The following is a 17,487-nucleotide window of genomic DNA, read 5'->3' as shown; positions in this document are numbered from 1 at the left end:
TGTATATTCTAAATAGCTCCTTCTGACTTCTTATACATGCGACAAAATAAGAGATTTTATGTAACTGGATTTTCCACACAAAACCCTCAATATACACTGTACATGATTAAAATTCCACCTCTAAATTGGGTTTATAATAGAAAATGGTAGAAATTAATTTAATTGGTGTGAATTGTAAAATGTCCACCAAGTAAAACATGTAGAGGCTTAGAGTTATGTTATTGCTCCAAAAGTAAGCTATATAGTTATTATAAGCACAAACATTGAGTGCTATGTATGTAATTGCATTCTAAAATAGCATGACTTTACTGTAATTATACTGGTTACAAATTACCCAGAGAATTTCATAAATTACCATGTACTACACCATGGAAAATAACTTTATCTTTGTAAATTTTACACCAAGTGCTGTAAACATAACGGTAAACCCATATTTTTATGCTACGGAGTTTCAGTAATTTTTACAGAACTTTTGTAAATTTGAGGAACAATCTGTATTTGAATATTACGAAGTTATCGTATATTTACTGCATTGGTTTTGAAATTTACAAATAATCTGTATTTGAATTTCACAATGTACTCGTATATTTACAGTATTAATTGTAAAATTTACTAAGAATACATTTTTTATTATTACGAAGTACCGGTATATTTACGGCATTGGTCGTGAAATTTACGAAGAATCCATATCTGATAATTACAAAGTACTAGTATATCTACGGCATTGGTAGTGAAATTTACGAAGAATCCGTATCTGAGTTTTACGAAGTACTAGTATATTTACGGCATTGGTCGTGAAATTTACGAAGAATCCGTATCTGAGTTTTACGAAGTACTAGTATATTTACGGCATTGGTCGTGAAATTAACGGAGATTTAGTTTTTTCCCTAATGAAGTAACCGTCAATTTACGAAGATCACCGGAGAATTTTTTACCGGTTCTTTTCGTAAATTTACGGTGAAATTTTTTAACAGTGTAGAAGTGAAAGTAGACAGTAATAAATCATATATCCAAGCAATTTAAGAGGGAGTTAAGAAAATGAGCAAAAATAACATTCATTTTTGTTAATGTCATCATTCAATCATCTTAAAAGTGCACTCCGCAGCCAGTATGTATTTACTGGTTGACCTTAGTGTTCGACTCAAACTTTGGGATGTCACAACAACATGAGCACACTCGGTAGCCAAATGTTCCGAAAAATGCTACAATACTGGATGTTTCTGAGCGAAAAATTTCGCTACGTATATTTATTTTATAACCAATTTTAAAGACCCAAGAAGAAAGGTCTTCATGCTTACCCAATCTGATGGATATTTGCGAACAGAGAATAGGTTTTCGAAGCATTTCTTTGAAAGGTTCTTCCCAAAGTGTGAATTAAGCATGAACGTCTTTGGAATTCACTTTATAAAAAGCCAGTTTTTGCCTCCAGCACCAGCGAAATATGTATAAAAGAGGATACTTCGAACATTATTTGTTCGAATTTTTTTTTGGAGTGAGATCCTCGCTCGTAAGCACGGGGACGCTCAAATACAACTCCAAAGGCTATTCTTTTGTTCGCGTCGGTATCAGTTGTAAGCACGCGCGCGGAGAAATAGAGAGAGAGAGGTGTGTCTTGCGGAGGTCCAGATCCCAGGACGAGAAGAAAGAGGAAGGTAGACAGACACACACACACACACATATATAGAGAGAGATTCCGTCAGCTACACGCGTTCATTTTGGCGGTGACCGCCAGGGTTGGATCATGAAAATAATAATAATAAAAAGATACTGAATGGAGAATATATCCAGCGTTCGGGCCGGAGAAAAGGAAGAAACGGCAGTGGGCGGTGCGGGGATACGGTGGTTTCGCCGACCACCCAGTGCCGCAGACGACGCAAAAGAAACACCCAGAACGGGCGCCCGGGGGAAGAAAACAGGGGGTTTCAGGGTCAGGAGTGCCGGGGTCCCGCAGAGGGGTTTGATTTGCATTTTTGATGGCCGCGATTGTGCTGCTGTGTCAATAGGCGCGGGCCGTGACGGGTTCGTGACGGGGTTCGGCATGCGTGTGCGAGGGGGGGGGGGGTCGGTTTGCGGCGGAGTTGTGGCTCCCCGGGTAGGGGGGGGGGGAAGGGGGGCAGACGAGGTTGTAAATTGGCGTATATGGGGAAGTCGGGGTGGGGATTGATGCCATACGTTCTATTTGCCATCGCCCGTCATCGAAGGGGTAGAAGGGATGGATGCTTCATCAGTTTAAGGAGGGGGGGGAGGGAGGGTGAGTTGTGATTGTACACAACCCCTTCCCCTTTCCTTTGCAACCCCTTGCAACCATAAATACACACCGGTACGGTAGGGGAGGGGAGTGGCTGCCGCGGTATCGTCGCGATCCGTGATTGGACGCGGAAGGCATTTGGCTTCGCGCCGGCCACAAACAAAATCCAGGGTAAATATTTACCAGGCGTGTGTTCCCCCTTCTGTTGGATGCCGCTCTGTCTATTTCTTCCTTGACCCCCTCGTCCAAAACCACCTTCCCGGAGCCACTTGCTCGCGTGCCCCTTCCTTTGAGCGAAACCTGACACACGCCACTGCCTGCCGCGGAGTGGTACTGGACTCTGTGATTGCAGCGACGACCCCTCTCCGGCACGGCACAACTGCTAACAGTACGTCCAGCTGACGTCTTAGATGACTTCACTGCCACAATTTTGGATTATAGAATATTCGAAATATCGCGAATCTTGAAAAATTTTACCATTTTTGATATTGCCATTTTAAATTACAGAAAATTCTACTATATTAAGAACCATTTGAATTAATATAATTAAAGCATTCAAAATTTAAAATATAAAAATTGTAATATTTAAATACAACTTTAATAAAAAATGTAGTTACAATCCGCGTTTCAAACCCGACGAAGGTAAAAATGTAGTTACTTAAAACATTTAGAAGAATTAAAAGAGAATTTATAAAAAAGTATATTTATAAAATCAAATAAAATGTCCCTTAAAACATCGAGTTCGTTGTAATCAGTTCGAACCCGACAAGTATTCCCATCCTTTCTTCATGACGTCCACAAGCAGACTTTCCTTTACCATCTATACCGTGGGATATATACAGACCACCAATGTGACTTCATAACAGCCATATTGACCAACACTTTTTGTATGCTAGAGTATGGTAGTGTTTATCACCATATTGCTTTCCTTTTTTATACGTTAGAGTAGTCTAGCGTTTATCACCAGACAGTTGTTGGCCATCTTAGCTGCCATATTATAAATCCGTAATCATAAACCAAAAATTCTGTGAAAAATTCCAAAACTTATAAAAAAGACCTAATAATACATTTACTGATTTAAGCGATTTTTATCCTCATTTCGATCAATGATCAAAACCTAAAGTATTTAAGGCTTTTTAAAAATGTTAAAACTCATTCTTCCAAATAATTTTCAACGAGAAACTACGCACAAGTACTATTTACAAGACAACTTAATTATTGAAAATATCATTATGCATCCTATAAGCTCATACATGCATGGTATACCATGGTATACAACAACAGGGACGATTACAAGCAATTGAACACAGCGTCTCCCAAACACGAGGAGTTGGGGTGCTATATACATATAAGAAAAAACTATAATAAGCAAGCAGGACGAGAGTCAAGGAGAAGCAAGTTTACTGTACCAACATAACTGAATGTGCTCAACTATTACTAAAAGGCCTATTACAAGCATATAAAAAAGAGTCTCCGAACTACTAGGTCTACTTTACAGACATACTAAGTATTGTATTACACATGCCACAGAACCATATTTGATGCACTTTGCGCACATACGTCCAACAGCCGTTCAAATAGCGGAACCTTAAGCGACAATAAAGGATTTTGGCTAAACAAAATACCTCTGCTACACGCTTAACTGTAAACAATTCGAAACACATTCATCAACATCTACGAACAATTTGACACACACTCATCAACACAAACACACACAATTGGACGCACATTGACGATACTCGACGCACAATTCGACCAATACTTACTACCATAATCGACTTACAATCGTACGAACATTTATTATTTTCGATACACAATTAGACACCATTCACCATCCCCGTAACACAATTCGACGCACATTCACCATTTTTTACACACAGTTCGACGCACATTCACTATCTTCGACACACAATTCGACGCACCTTCACACTCATCGACTCAAAATTCGTTGCTTATTCTCCAACATCGACACGCAAACTCATAGCTCCATAATGTTCACATTTAAGAACACAAAGCTACATCGAAAAAAAAAAAACCATTCTGTACCGGCAATGTGACCATTATTTTTTCCTGAGAAAAAAAAGATCGGGACATTACATTATGGTTCAGATTCTATATGGTGGGGAAAAATTGCTACCGAAGAATGCATAAATATATAAAAAATTATGTTCACTAGTGATATATGTAAGTTTTATATGGTAAATATGTTAATTTCAAACGCACGTATCCGCCACTGGCCGGCCCGACATTGGTATTTATTTATATATGTAATGTTTTAATCAGCGTAAGGGAATAAAGGCATTTCAGTTGGTCATTTTTCTCCTGTTTCAGTTAAAAGTATTGCTGTATCTTAGGGAGCGAGTCTTACAGTACTCGCCGGATATGTGTAACATCTAACGACCATGTTCATGTGTCTCATGTTACAAATACGCTTATAATACGAAACTTGAAAACGGAATTCAACGTAGAATTCTTTAAAATAATGCTGAGCGTGATAAATATTTACGCAAATTTGTTTGTAAACAACATTTCTTGACGCGAATCGCACATAGTTTCCGCATCCTCCGCTAGAATTCGCTGCCGGGGGAGCTACTTCGACTATCAAATCATTCTATTAGCAGACCGAAATTTTAAACGACATAATAAATCGGCGCCGATACAAGAGAAAAAGATTTATAAAAATAGTGATCCCCGGGTTTTGACCTGATTTTCGATGAAAAAAAACTAAAATATTAAAATATCAAAATATTGCCATTTTTGTTAAAACTCATTTAACATGCTTTTGGCTTTGTGAACAATTATTGGTTCTCGCCATCCACCACAGATGCCCGCACCGTAATTGTTACACATTTCCGTTCCTTCACTTCCATCGCATTCACGAAATTACTCCCACCAAAGGTCGAATACCGAGAGCTAAGATGTTACCACATGAAAAATAATTTTAAAAAATTAAGAGAAAAATCTATTTAAATCTTAAATAATGTAGGTTTATGACAGTGAAAGGATTTTTTTTTAAGTATGTCGCGTAGTTTTCTAGTGTTCGTCTAACAAACAAACAACGAAACAAAGAAACTCAAACTGTTTCGGGATGATAAGTGCGACGCTCGCTGGTGCTTCTAGCGCGGTATAGCCTCTAAGCGCAAGGCTCTGAACATTCGCGCAGTCTTCTCGTCGTAACAGAATAACTGTGAAATTTGAGCGGTGACCGTAACATTACATGTCGGAGAAATGAAGATAAAGGTGTAATGCAAGTCCATTGAGTGCTTTCAAGAGTCGGCACCGGTTGTTTTATGCTTAAAATGACTGTAAACCATGCATTTAAGCGAGTTTTTAACTCTTCTGAAAATACAGTTTAAATAATTAATCGAGGAAACCTTTTCAGCCTTCAGGGAATTATTAAATGCTTTTCGTAAACAGATCCCACTCGGATATGTAGAGTGGTTTTGAAGCTCTGCGCACCACGAGTGTGTTGATGCAGACTAGGCCTTGAGGAGAAGACGGTAGACGCCGGATCCGGCGCCAGGGACGCCGCGCGACGACGCATCCCGACCTGGACGCTCCATAATTAATCCCGATCAGAGGCGGCGTCCTCCCGCCAATTTGTCGGCGCGGTCTCGGCCGAGGATTTAATGAATTCCTCCGACCTCCCTCGTCGCCTGGTCGATGGAGGGAAGGACGGCCCCCCCCCCCCCCACCCCACTCCGGGCGACAGGGAGGCGAGGGAAAGTGTCCCTCGCCCCGAACATCTGCGGGTGTGACGAGGGAGTCATTAGTTCGGCGCTAAGCGCCCTTGCCAGCTGTCGCTGCAGCCACCCCCCCTCCCTTTCCACCAACACCGGTTCAACCTCTCCGGGCTCCAGACTGTCTCTCTCTAAAGGTGAGTACAGATCGGCCAACGAAGCGTTGGCCACACGTTGACGGATGTTGGCAACATATTTGTTGGGCACGGCAACTAGGTACATGTTCTCAACATGGTTTCGCGTTCAAACCAGAGCCGGTCCATACACAACTCGGTACCAGTCTCACTGTAACTTTTCTCTACTAATTTTCGTTCCGTTACAGGATTTTTTGAGTTATAAAGAAACTTATTTTTTCTTGGTCATTTCATACAGATTTGTTTTTAAAGTGCGAAGCCATTTCTTGACAGCCCAACGTATGTATAAGAGGTTGGGTGCAGGAGAAGCTTCCAGTATTTCGATTAGCTCCTCCATCACTAACTCTCTAGTCTATTACGATGTTTGCTGCAAAACACAATTTGGCAAATAACTACATTCTGAACGTTTTAAATGATATAAAATATGCACAAATAATTACATACTAAATATGTATAGTAAGAATGTGATGGGACTTTCACTATTACTCCACTTGTTGACAACACCATAAAGAATGAGCGATTATTTCTCTTTGAAATGGAATTTTCTTTGATTGCATTCCGCCTGATGTTGACGAGTAGCCATGAACTTGTTGCTAGTAGACGGGATACACGTGGACGATACCAATTTAAACGTTATGCCAACATGTTTCTAGTCGGCCTGTACTTACCTTAAGAAGTCCACCAAGAGGTCATCTTCAGCCTCGACTACATCCACGCCGTTTATAGGAGACTCGGCGGCCGGGGTCGCGCGCATGTGGCGAGGGCACCCGAGCACTTTGTCATGACCCGATTGTTTTAAGATCACTCAGTTGGAGCCCGCAATAAACTTGGAGGTCCTGCTCTCTTAAGCCTCTGTGCATAACCGTGTGACGTAAAATAAATTACAAAACATCAACCAGAACATTTCACTTCCGTGATGCACGACTCATATCTCCATAAGGCTATATGTATGTCCCATTCCAAGTCATTATTTTATATTTACGTTCATAAAATGAATACATATATATAAATACTTTTTGTACTATTAAGTGGCAAAGTGGCATTTTTAAAACAATATTTTTAATATGTATAATATAAAACGGGAACTTATAAGGTTTAAGGTCAATTTTACTGGCAACTGGTTTAAAGTGTTTCAGGTTCCAAAATTATGTTCACATGCGATGTATGTATACAAGCTGTTTCAGGTGTATGTATTTTGAATGTATATTTTGCGCACCACGTTATTTTTTTACATATGAAACGGTTAAATCTTTCAATTTAATTTGAAGGCCAGATAATAAAAAAATTAGTGGGTATCTAAAATTAAGCAAAATAACTGTTTTTTATAGATATTGGAAAAAAAAATTGTTCCGTAAGTAATATTTATACACCCGCGTGAAGCTGATTACTACAGTTAGTAAACAGTTCAGTCTTTCTGAAATTTCTTTTGCAATCCATTACTATGGTTGCGTTTTTAGATGTTAGTTCACATAAAATTTAGTTAGTCTATATCTTTTTATAATGTATGTCCGGCGAAAGAATAAAAATAATCATATTAACTAATGTTTGTGTTCATCAACTATGCTAGCGTCGCAGTATTGTCTGATTAAATTAAATTCAAAATACTTTGAATTTTCAACGAAGCTATACGTGAGGTATGTTAAAAGGTTAAGTGCTATTGTCTGCTCAAAACTAATTTTTTCGTGGATTTAAAATGACTGCATTGTTCAAAACGCGTTAGATATTTTACATTAAAAAATTGCTCATGTAAAATACGTTTTGAGGAAGTAACTCTCATTTGAATGTTTTAAATCTCAACTCGTCGGCCGAAAAAGGATGGAACAGAGTTGAATTTTTTTTTTTCACCCTCTAGGTTCCGCTTCACGAACTACCGGAAAAAGAAATCACCCTCTTGCGTCCGGGGTAGTTTTGCAATTGTTGATTAAATCAGATGCTCGTTCCCGCGAGTGTAAAAAGGAAAAAAAAAAAAAGACGCGAGGGGAAAAGGGAAATTTCCGAGCGGAGGCGTCACTCACGGGTGCGCTCTTTGTAGGTTGGCAGCCCTTCACGGTCGCGCTGTCACAAGGGCGCGACCCCCGCGCCGGCCGGGGCGCTAATTAGACAAATGAAAGACAGTTGCCGGACAAGCGTGACGCGTCCGTTAAGCCGGCTCCAGGGAGCCGCGTAGAAAGAGGGAGGGGGGAGGGGGGAACACCGCGTCTTCTTTTGTGACGTGAACCCACGAGGCCGCGCCCGACAATGGAAGCTGATTGGCTGCTCAACAAGGGGCGGTGCGTGTTCTTTTCGCTCCGACTAATGGGGATGAAATATTCAGGCGACGGGAAGAGGGGGGGGGGGTATGTTACATATTCAAATCTACGAGTTACGTCACCTAGCTAACCCGCAACTCTTCTAATGATATTGGAGGGCATGTTTGTAACCTTTGCTAACCAACGGTTCAACCATATACATAATTAATTTTACGCAAACACTATACTAAGTGAAAATGTAAATCCATAACTTTTACCATAAAATTACCCCTTTTTTACTAAATAAGCTTAATTTTTAACTTAATTAAGTTCTGATTTAAGTAGTTTATTGATGAATGATTCAATGAAAGTTGACACAATTCTCCAAACAAATACGAACAAGTGCACAAATCTCTATTAAGTTATATACTTTGTATCTCGTAATCGTGCAAACATCAGTAAGTGAAGAGAATTCGTGCTCGGTTTAAGTGTGTGTACATGTTGTAGCAATATATGTAGAAATAAATTTTAGCAACGATGCGTGGAGGAGGGAGGAGGTCAGAATCATGAGAAATACTGGTCAACAAACACCGTGTCAGAAATACAACGTAACGATGCGACATGGGTCAGAAATGGACGTTTGGGATTGCCTCGGTATTTTTGGAAACTTTCGTCATATATCTCACAAACAAACCACATTCCACGATCGTAAAAGCGCAAAATGCCCTCATGTGGAACACAAACAGTCGGGACTATATACGCGAGTTTTACATGAAAAGGCCTGTCTTTGGCCAAAGAAACCGAAAATATGTGTTTGTAATAAATGCTAACAGTCTTCATCCATTGGAGGATCTTCCACCCCCGAAACCCCACCCTTACACACCACAAGGTCCCACCGAAGTCGAAGCGCCGAACAATCGAAACTGTCATCGACTATTGTGTTTACCTTGCTCCTAGCATGGCGTTTTCTTCTCAGCTTTCTTCTTTAATCGGTAAAATGCCGACATTTTAACGCATTTCGGATTGTGTCCGCTTTATTTCTACTTATATTTCGCTCATTCTGATTTCACTTTCTTTTCACGTACTACGTAATTTATTTACTTTATTGAGTCACAGCTTTTTCTTCTTCAAATGTATTAGTACACTAGCTGAAGTACCCGGCGTTGCACGGGCTAAACATACCTTGGGAGCTGATTTTCGGAAAACCTCGTTCTCAGATTATGACTATGCAATGCAGTATGTGCATAAAATAATGTCTCAAATATAAATTTTAATAGTATCAACGGTAAGCGTAGTATTGTGTTGGTTCAAGGTCACAAATAAAGAGTAACTCAAAAAGTTTCAAATAATCGTATGCGCGAGAACTCCTTTGTTGTTTTCTCGCTTGCAGCGCCACCTATGTTGAAAGAAGAGTATCGCGTTTGATTTAAGATTTGAATACATGAAAAGGGTCTAATTGAAAGTATCGTCAGTTACTGTATTACTAAATTTAATTGTTCAACAGTGAAATGAAAAAGAAAGAAAAATCTTAAGACTGAAGTTTCAAACAGCCAGCACTTCCGCGTCACTGAATGCCTTTGAATCGTCATCGTCGATATTTTGGTGGCAGCTGATATGTATTCGGCTTCCTTCCTTCGAGACATAAAGGAGAACGTATGTTCCACTCCATGTTGTTATTTTATTTTTACGTTTAACGTGGTTAAACTTATAGGACTTTTTGTGTAGCCGAACTTCAACAAAATGAAAGATTATATTTAGTGGATACTTTTTGCATAATAAGCTGGCAAAATTTAATATTTCACATGTTTGTGCAGTATGGATAAGGAGAACGAAATGGAATTATTAACTGTAAATGTTTGGGTTTGAAGGCAATGATGGTGGCTACTGCGTGTTTTGGTTTAAAATTATTTCAGAAAAAATAAATAAATAATTTTTATTTAGTATTCTGAAATCATAAAAATTGTAATGACTTTATCAAATGTATTATTTTTTTTCTGAAAGGAATTAAACCATATCACATAACAACCAGTAAAACTGACTCCAAACCTAAAAGGTTCCAGTTTTATATTCCGTTTCATTCTCCTTATCCATACTGCACCAAAAAAAAAAAAACGCAATAAAAATGTAACTTTGCCATCTAATTATGAAAAGAAAAAAAAAAGAAAGCGATTTTTTTTTCTTTTTCGTTTTGCGAAAGTTCAGCCACTCAAAAAGTCAGCAAGTTTAACTGCGTGGAACGTAGATTTAAAATAATGACCTGGAACGGGACATAGGTACACCCTCGATGTATAAAGATTTGAGTTTTTATTACCTATTTTCACTACCTCGCATGAAGATCCGAAGTTTGTCTTAAGAGATTTTGGTAAATCATGTTCTAATCTGCTTGATTATTTGCCGAGCCAAATGTCTGGAGGTATCGTTTGGGAAAGGCGATAGTTCAAGCTGTCGGCTCCTACATAGAAGCGCTTGACCGCGATCCCGCGCCAATTAGACCGCAATGGCCACAGCCGCACGCGTCAGGGCGCCGCAGGAGGGCGGGGCGTGGCGACGGACCAGCGGTGACGGATTGCGAACGTCTTCAAAGGCACGGATGCACGGAGCCAAGAGTTACTCCACGAATAACGAATCCGAGCTCGGGCCAGTCGAGTGCGAACAATCACACGCGGTTTTTTTTTTTTTTACTTGAATACGTCTTTAAAATTGCTTCCATAGTGGGAGGCAATTAAAAAAAAAAAAAAACGAATGACAACAAAATCGGGGGATACAATTTGGTGTTGCAGCTACATATCTATCATCTCCATCCGAAATTTAATTGCACCACTGGATAGCTAAAGAATCAAATAATTCGTTACGCTAAGTGAGGACTGTGACGCATCGCGCGCGGTGGAAGAAGAAAAGCGCCGCCATTTTGAGGTCATTTTGCTGCGTTTCGAGATTTCCATCTGGTATAACTTTTGACTCGGAGAAGCTACGATGTTCATTTAGGTTTCAATCGTCAGCTCTCATCAAAATCTATCGATTGCATACATAAAACATTAGTGTCAATTAGTTGCAGTGATTTTATATGGTGTTAAAATAAAAAATAGCGTATTTTATATTTTGTACAGAAAATATTATCTGTTAAGTACACGTATTCACGTACAACACACGGCCGTGTCTATGACACAGCCACACCCCATTTTTTTTTCACGTACTCGTCTGTCGTAATAAATTACCTTAAATATATTTCAAAGGGCCAAGCAATTTAGGAAAAAAAGTATTTATTATTTATAATTACACAATGTTTAGCTGTCACTCTTAGCCAGCAGGTTCAAGAAAATGTGAAAATTATTCAATTCTCTTTCGCATTAAAAAAAAATCAATATTATAATCCTTAGCTATGTAGCTCAAAGAGAAAACCGAACTAAATAAACAGTAAAAGTATTAAGTTATAAATATAAAAATATATTAAATATTTAAGTTAAATGACATTTAGAAAGAAACCAAGGCTGCAACAATCATACTGTACGCTAAAGCGGTGTACAGCGTCGGCTGAAACAATTATTTTTGTGTTTAATTTACCATCTGCACAAACGTGAACAGTATTCTATGCATACAGTAGCTTGTGTAATATTTGTATTCTATCTCTTTGGACTGAATCTCTAGGTATAGTATGTCTCGCGCTTAAAATGCAATACAGAGTAAATTACGCCCACCGTTACTATATTGATACTATCCAGCTTGTTAAAATTAAAAATCTTATTTAGCATAGTATCGTTAAATGTAATAAGTTATACTATTTTTTAAGTAAAACTTCTTTTCTAAGGGTGCTACAATTTTCTAGCGTTACGAAAATTCCGATCGCACGAGGGGAATCGTTAGGTACGAGGTGGGGGAACCTGCAGAGGAGGAGAGTGCGTCAGCGGCGACACCACTCCAACGCATGGCATGAGAGGGGGGGGGGGGATAGGTAAATATAGAATGCTATATATATATATATATATATATATATATATATATATATATATATATATATATATATATATGCTACATAGTTGTAACAGCAGGAAACTGAGACGGCAGGGGAGAGGTAGAAATGACGCAGCAGTGATGATACGGAATCCTCGTAATGCTGTTTGTGTTTGTCTATTCCTCAGTTCGCGTAACGGCTAATGATTGACGCTAACATATTTAATTTATTTTATTCAAAATGCCTTCAACTTTATTTATTCTTGTGGAAAAGAATTATTGTTTTGTGCAATTAATTTTATAAGGAACATTAATTTTTATGTGAATAGTGTGTTTGAAAACGTAAATAATTCATCTCTATGCTTAATAAGAAAGAAGTTTCACTTATGTCGCGCGTGGACTTTACGCACACACTTTTTTAATTTTTTCTATTTGTTGATTTCTAAGACCAAAACATAGAGTTGATTGACAGCATCATATCAAAACTAACAACCCATACGGTTGCTGAACTGGAGGCTAAAAAGGTTTTCTATATCACAGCTAACATAATAGATTTCTAACATACAATTACTGTAATTTTGATGATAAAAATGAACACATAGCTGTTAAAATAAACAGATAAAATATTGCAAAACATGACACTAAAGAATACGATTAGATATACAGTTCCAAAGAGGTAGTTATTAGAAATCTGAAGTGCAGAAATGTGCTCCTTTTTTTCTATAAAGTTGAAATATATATATATATATATATATATATATATATATATATATATATATATATATATATATATATATATAAAGTAAAATTTCAGTAAGCATTCGAACTATGTAATAGTACACTATAAGTGATAACAAAATATATTATAGAATAGTTTTACTGCTATAAAGTATTATTTTTTTAATACTTAGTGGCCTTGCATGTCCTGTGATGTTCACGAAATTAATATATATGGATAAATCGCCCCGACCCACTATCTTGTAGAGATTCCTGCCCCAAAATAGAAATTAAAATGAAAACCAGTATTTATCTTATTGCTGTCAAGAGAATTAAAAAAAAAGAAATATAAATAAAATTAAATATACATTTTCAGACTACGCTCTACAATGCTTTACCGTACAATATATTGTTAAATATTCAAAAAGGTTTGAAGGTATTTGTTGTAAAATTATTGCAAAATATTCTAACACCAAAAAAAAAAAAAAAATCTGCAGAACATTTCCCCTGGGTCGCAGAAACTAATTTGTAATGTAAGCACCGCTTGAAAATGCCTGAGGTTGCTTTAAATGAATAAAATATATAAAATGTTAATAATGCTGTTCTCTTAGGGACAGTATCGTATCATCATCGTCAGGACTTAATATAGAATGACAACAGCTGTAGTATGTTGTTTGGAGTAAAAGAAGAAAGGCAATAGCAATCCGACATGGAAGAGTGGCATCCCAGAGTAAGTGTCTTACGGCGAGCGCTCCGGCGTCCCTCGCCGCGGTACAGGGGCTTATCTACAGGACGACAGCGCTAATGAGGTCGCAAGGACGACTCGCTGCCTCGACGGCTGATAACATCTCAATCCCGGTAATTGTCCCCTGAGGGGTCTGCCAGAGGACCCCGGCTTGTCGAAGGGGATTTCACGTCAGAAGGAGGGGTGCCAACTGTATGCCTACTTGTCCTCACCGTTAAATAATCATTCTCTTTATCTCGTACACGGCGATAGTGTCGGGGCGAACAGGTGGTACGCGTGTTGGTTGGCAGTGTGAAGGGTCTCCCTCGGGTGGCAACGGAAAAAGAACCCGTTGTTGTGGACCGGGTGAGGGGGGGAGGGGGGGGGGGATAACGCGTCAGAGAGAATTTTCTATATCTGAAGGGCCGTGGGCTTCAGGGGTAATCGACCGCTGATCCTTTTAGCCACCCCCTTCAACCCCTATTCCTCGGTAAGTCAGGGGAGGGCAAGTAATGGAGATGTAGCGTTCGCACAATTGAAGGTCTCCCACACCAGGCCAATCCGCACCTTCCCCCCCACTGTCCGTCTGTCGCCTAGCCACTTACAAGCTCGCAGCTAGGAGCTCTCGAAATCGAACCCCACGCCCGAACATCCCTTTTTCAATTCCCCCATCCCCCAAACCTGTTTCCCAAAATAATAACTCCATGCAAATTATCGGGTGTCTGTTTTGCTCTCCAGATGGGCAAGGGTGTGAAGGGTCGTTACAATTATAACTTGAAATATTTGTTTTGATTGTACACATTTACTCTCTCACATTTCTTTTCAAATGTAATTTGTACATAAAAATAAACTAGAAACATTTCGAAATCTTGTGTTTTACAAATAAAATTTTTGAATTTAAAATTTACAGCATACCAGACTTGCATTAAAGAATCAACGAAATTTTGCCCCAAAAAATTTACTATAAAACCGAATCACCTTAATGAAAATGACCATGCCAACAACTTGAATACTACCATTTATGTATATTATATGAACAAAGGTGCGGTGTAAATAACTTGCACATGTGTAATAACTGTAGTTAAGATTACTGTAACTGGCTCACAGTTAAACTATTTTTTTTCTAAATGTAACTATCGTAGAAATGATTTACATTAATATACGTGTATGCAAATTACCGCCTTGAAAGACACCACTTAACTAGTGAGCACGATAAATTGTCTTGATTATGCATGCAACAACTGTTTCTAGCACGGCTGTCTCTAGTACGGCTTTGTCTACCATCCTTTGGCTCCAAAAGTCTTTGGTTCCAACATTCTTTGGCTCCAGCTGTCTTTGGCTCCAACACCTCCAAGTGCTACAAAGCTTCAACTGAATTCAATTTAATTTTGATCGAACTTTCCCCGATTGTTAGTCATTGGGGATGATTCTTATTTCTTTAAGATAGAAGTTATTTTTGAGAACTTATTTTTAGTTAGAAATCAGATTTCGTGGAATAAAAAAATCACATTAAAAATATCAAAAAAATTCAATTTTATTCATAGGCAAGTAAAACAAGTCATTATTGTATGTAGCCAGCTTCCCTCAGTTCTTTGAGTATTGTCACTACTTCGTTGAGGTGCGAATAGGTTCCTACCATACTGTCAGACGAACGACCAATATGTTAGGAACTTCCCATGATGTGCATTCGATCCCTTCTCCTGCTGTCATCTTCCTTGCATGTTTATTATAAATATTTTTAATATCACTATCTTTACCAGTGATCATCGTGAGCTGTATCTGAATAATGTTTTGCACCACGGCGTTCCATCGTTTTGATCTCAGGGCTTCATCACAGTCTTCGATCGTTTAAGCCTCAGCAGTGTCATCGCAGTTTTCGATCACATCAGATTCAGGTGTTTCATCGCAGTCTTCGATCATATCGGCTTCGACTCGTTCTCTATCGTTCAAAATTTCAAGGAGTCGACTAGAATTCGGTGTAAATATCTTTTGATTTCCCATGAAAATGCTGCTTTCTTTGTTATTTTCTAATTTTGAATCATTAGCATGATCGGAGATAATATTTTTAGTATTAGCATTCCTACATTCTTCAAAATCATTATAGTCGTCTAATATTTTGCCTTCGTGCACTTCCTCTGTGTTGTAGACTCATCCTTGTTATCTTTAGTCTGTTGAATTGTACAGGCCTTGCGATGTTTATTCAAGAAATATCTTTGACACAGGATTTCTGACACCGGCTGCAACTAAATGGTTTTTGGCAAGGACCCAAAATACACTAGCTCCTCTCATGATGTTTATAATTTTTTCTCAAGATAAAGTCCTTGCTGCAGTAACTACAGCGGAGTCACTTAGATAATGCAACAGACAATGAACCGGAATCCATATTAGTTTCTACGGCTAATACAGGTTGAAAACTTAGAGTTTTAAGTTGGAACATTAACTTAAAGAGAATTTTAAATATTTAATCAGGGAGACTTAATTCTGACATTTTGAAAGACTCATGGCCAAGTAGTTCTCATTTTCAACAACAGATGGCGCCACGTATTGCGTTGCACTGCGAAGCAGGTTGCTATCGAACAAAGAGAAGGAGAGCTTCTATAGACACCAAGGAGAAGGAAGTTCATCTTGCATGATAGTGTTTCTCAACTATCTCAAGACATAGTAATCATGAAGTAATTAATCTCTTTTGTTTGAATTCCGCCAAATAATAATGTACATATTGTAAGTGCTCACTTGGTAACAGGAATTTACTAAGTAAGCGAAACACAGAATAAAATTGCTTGTCTCAATACGAAAAAAAAAAAATGTTACAGCCGGGAGTCGTTCTCTCAGAAATAACCAGAGAACTCGGGGAACACCAGCAGAAGTCTCGCCAGGAATAATCAGAAGCACATAGAGAAAACCAACATAATATTGAAAGGAACAATCAGGAGCACACGGAGAAAACTAACGTACGTTTTCCTAAATCAATATCAGTAGATCACAAAAATAAATATATATATTTATATAAAAATAATAAAAATAAAAAAAACAGCTTCTGCCAGCTTGTTAACTTCTCTTCTGTTTTGCATGGATAGAGTTCTAGCACAAGCCATAATTTTTATAATTACTTGGTTTTTTAAAAATTTTTATAAACGCGAAATTGGTTGGAAAAACGGAAAATTCAATGGGGAAACTGGAAATTCAGTAGGGGAACGGGAAATTCAATGGCAAACGGGAAATTCAGTGGGAAACAGGAAATTCAGTGGGAAACGGAAATTTTGGGGGAAATTGAAAATTATAATAAGGGAAATTTTATGACATTTGGTGGAAAATAGGAAAATTTCCAGGAAAGTGGGGACTTTAAAGATCAAAGAGATCGAGTCCTGAATCTTGCTCCTGGCTCCTCTGTTCCCGGAGGTACATAATCATACTACTGCTAATGATTTATGAACATCAAATGGATGACAAAATTGTTCGAACTTATTTAAGTAACTGGATATCGCTTTCATTTAACCCTTATTTGTCCACAAGCGGGTAAAAATACATTTGTTTCAAAAATAATAAATCCATTTAACTGTTCATAATTATATACTTGAGTGAAATTTAGGTTAATATAAATTCTTATATAAATAAATGGTTTAAACGTAGGATATATAAAACAGTCCATAAGCATTTGTGTTGTCAAGTTTCGTATGTAAGAAGACAAGAAGACGTTGTTGCCGAGAATGATGGAGTTGCCTTCCATTTGCAGAAAGGCCTTCAATTT

Source organism: Bacillus rossius, chromosome 7 (assembly GCF_032445375.1).
Source record: "Bacillus rossius redtenbacheri isolate Brsri chromosome 7, Brsri_v3, whole genome shotgun sequence".
NCBI lineage: Eukaryota > Metazoa > Arthropoda > Insecta > Phasmatodea > Bacillidae > Bacillus > Bacillus rossius.
Note: the sequence above shows the minus strand (reverse complement) of the source record.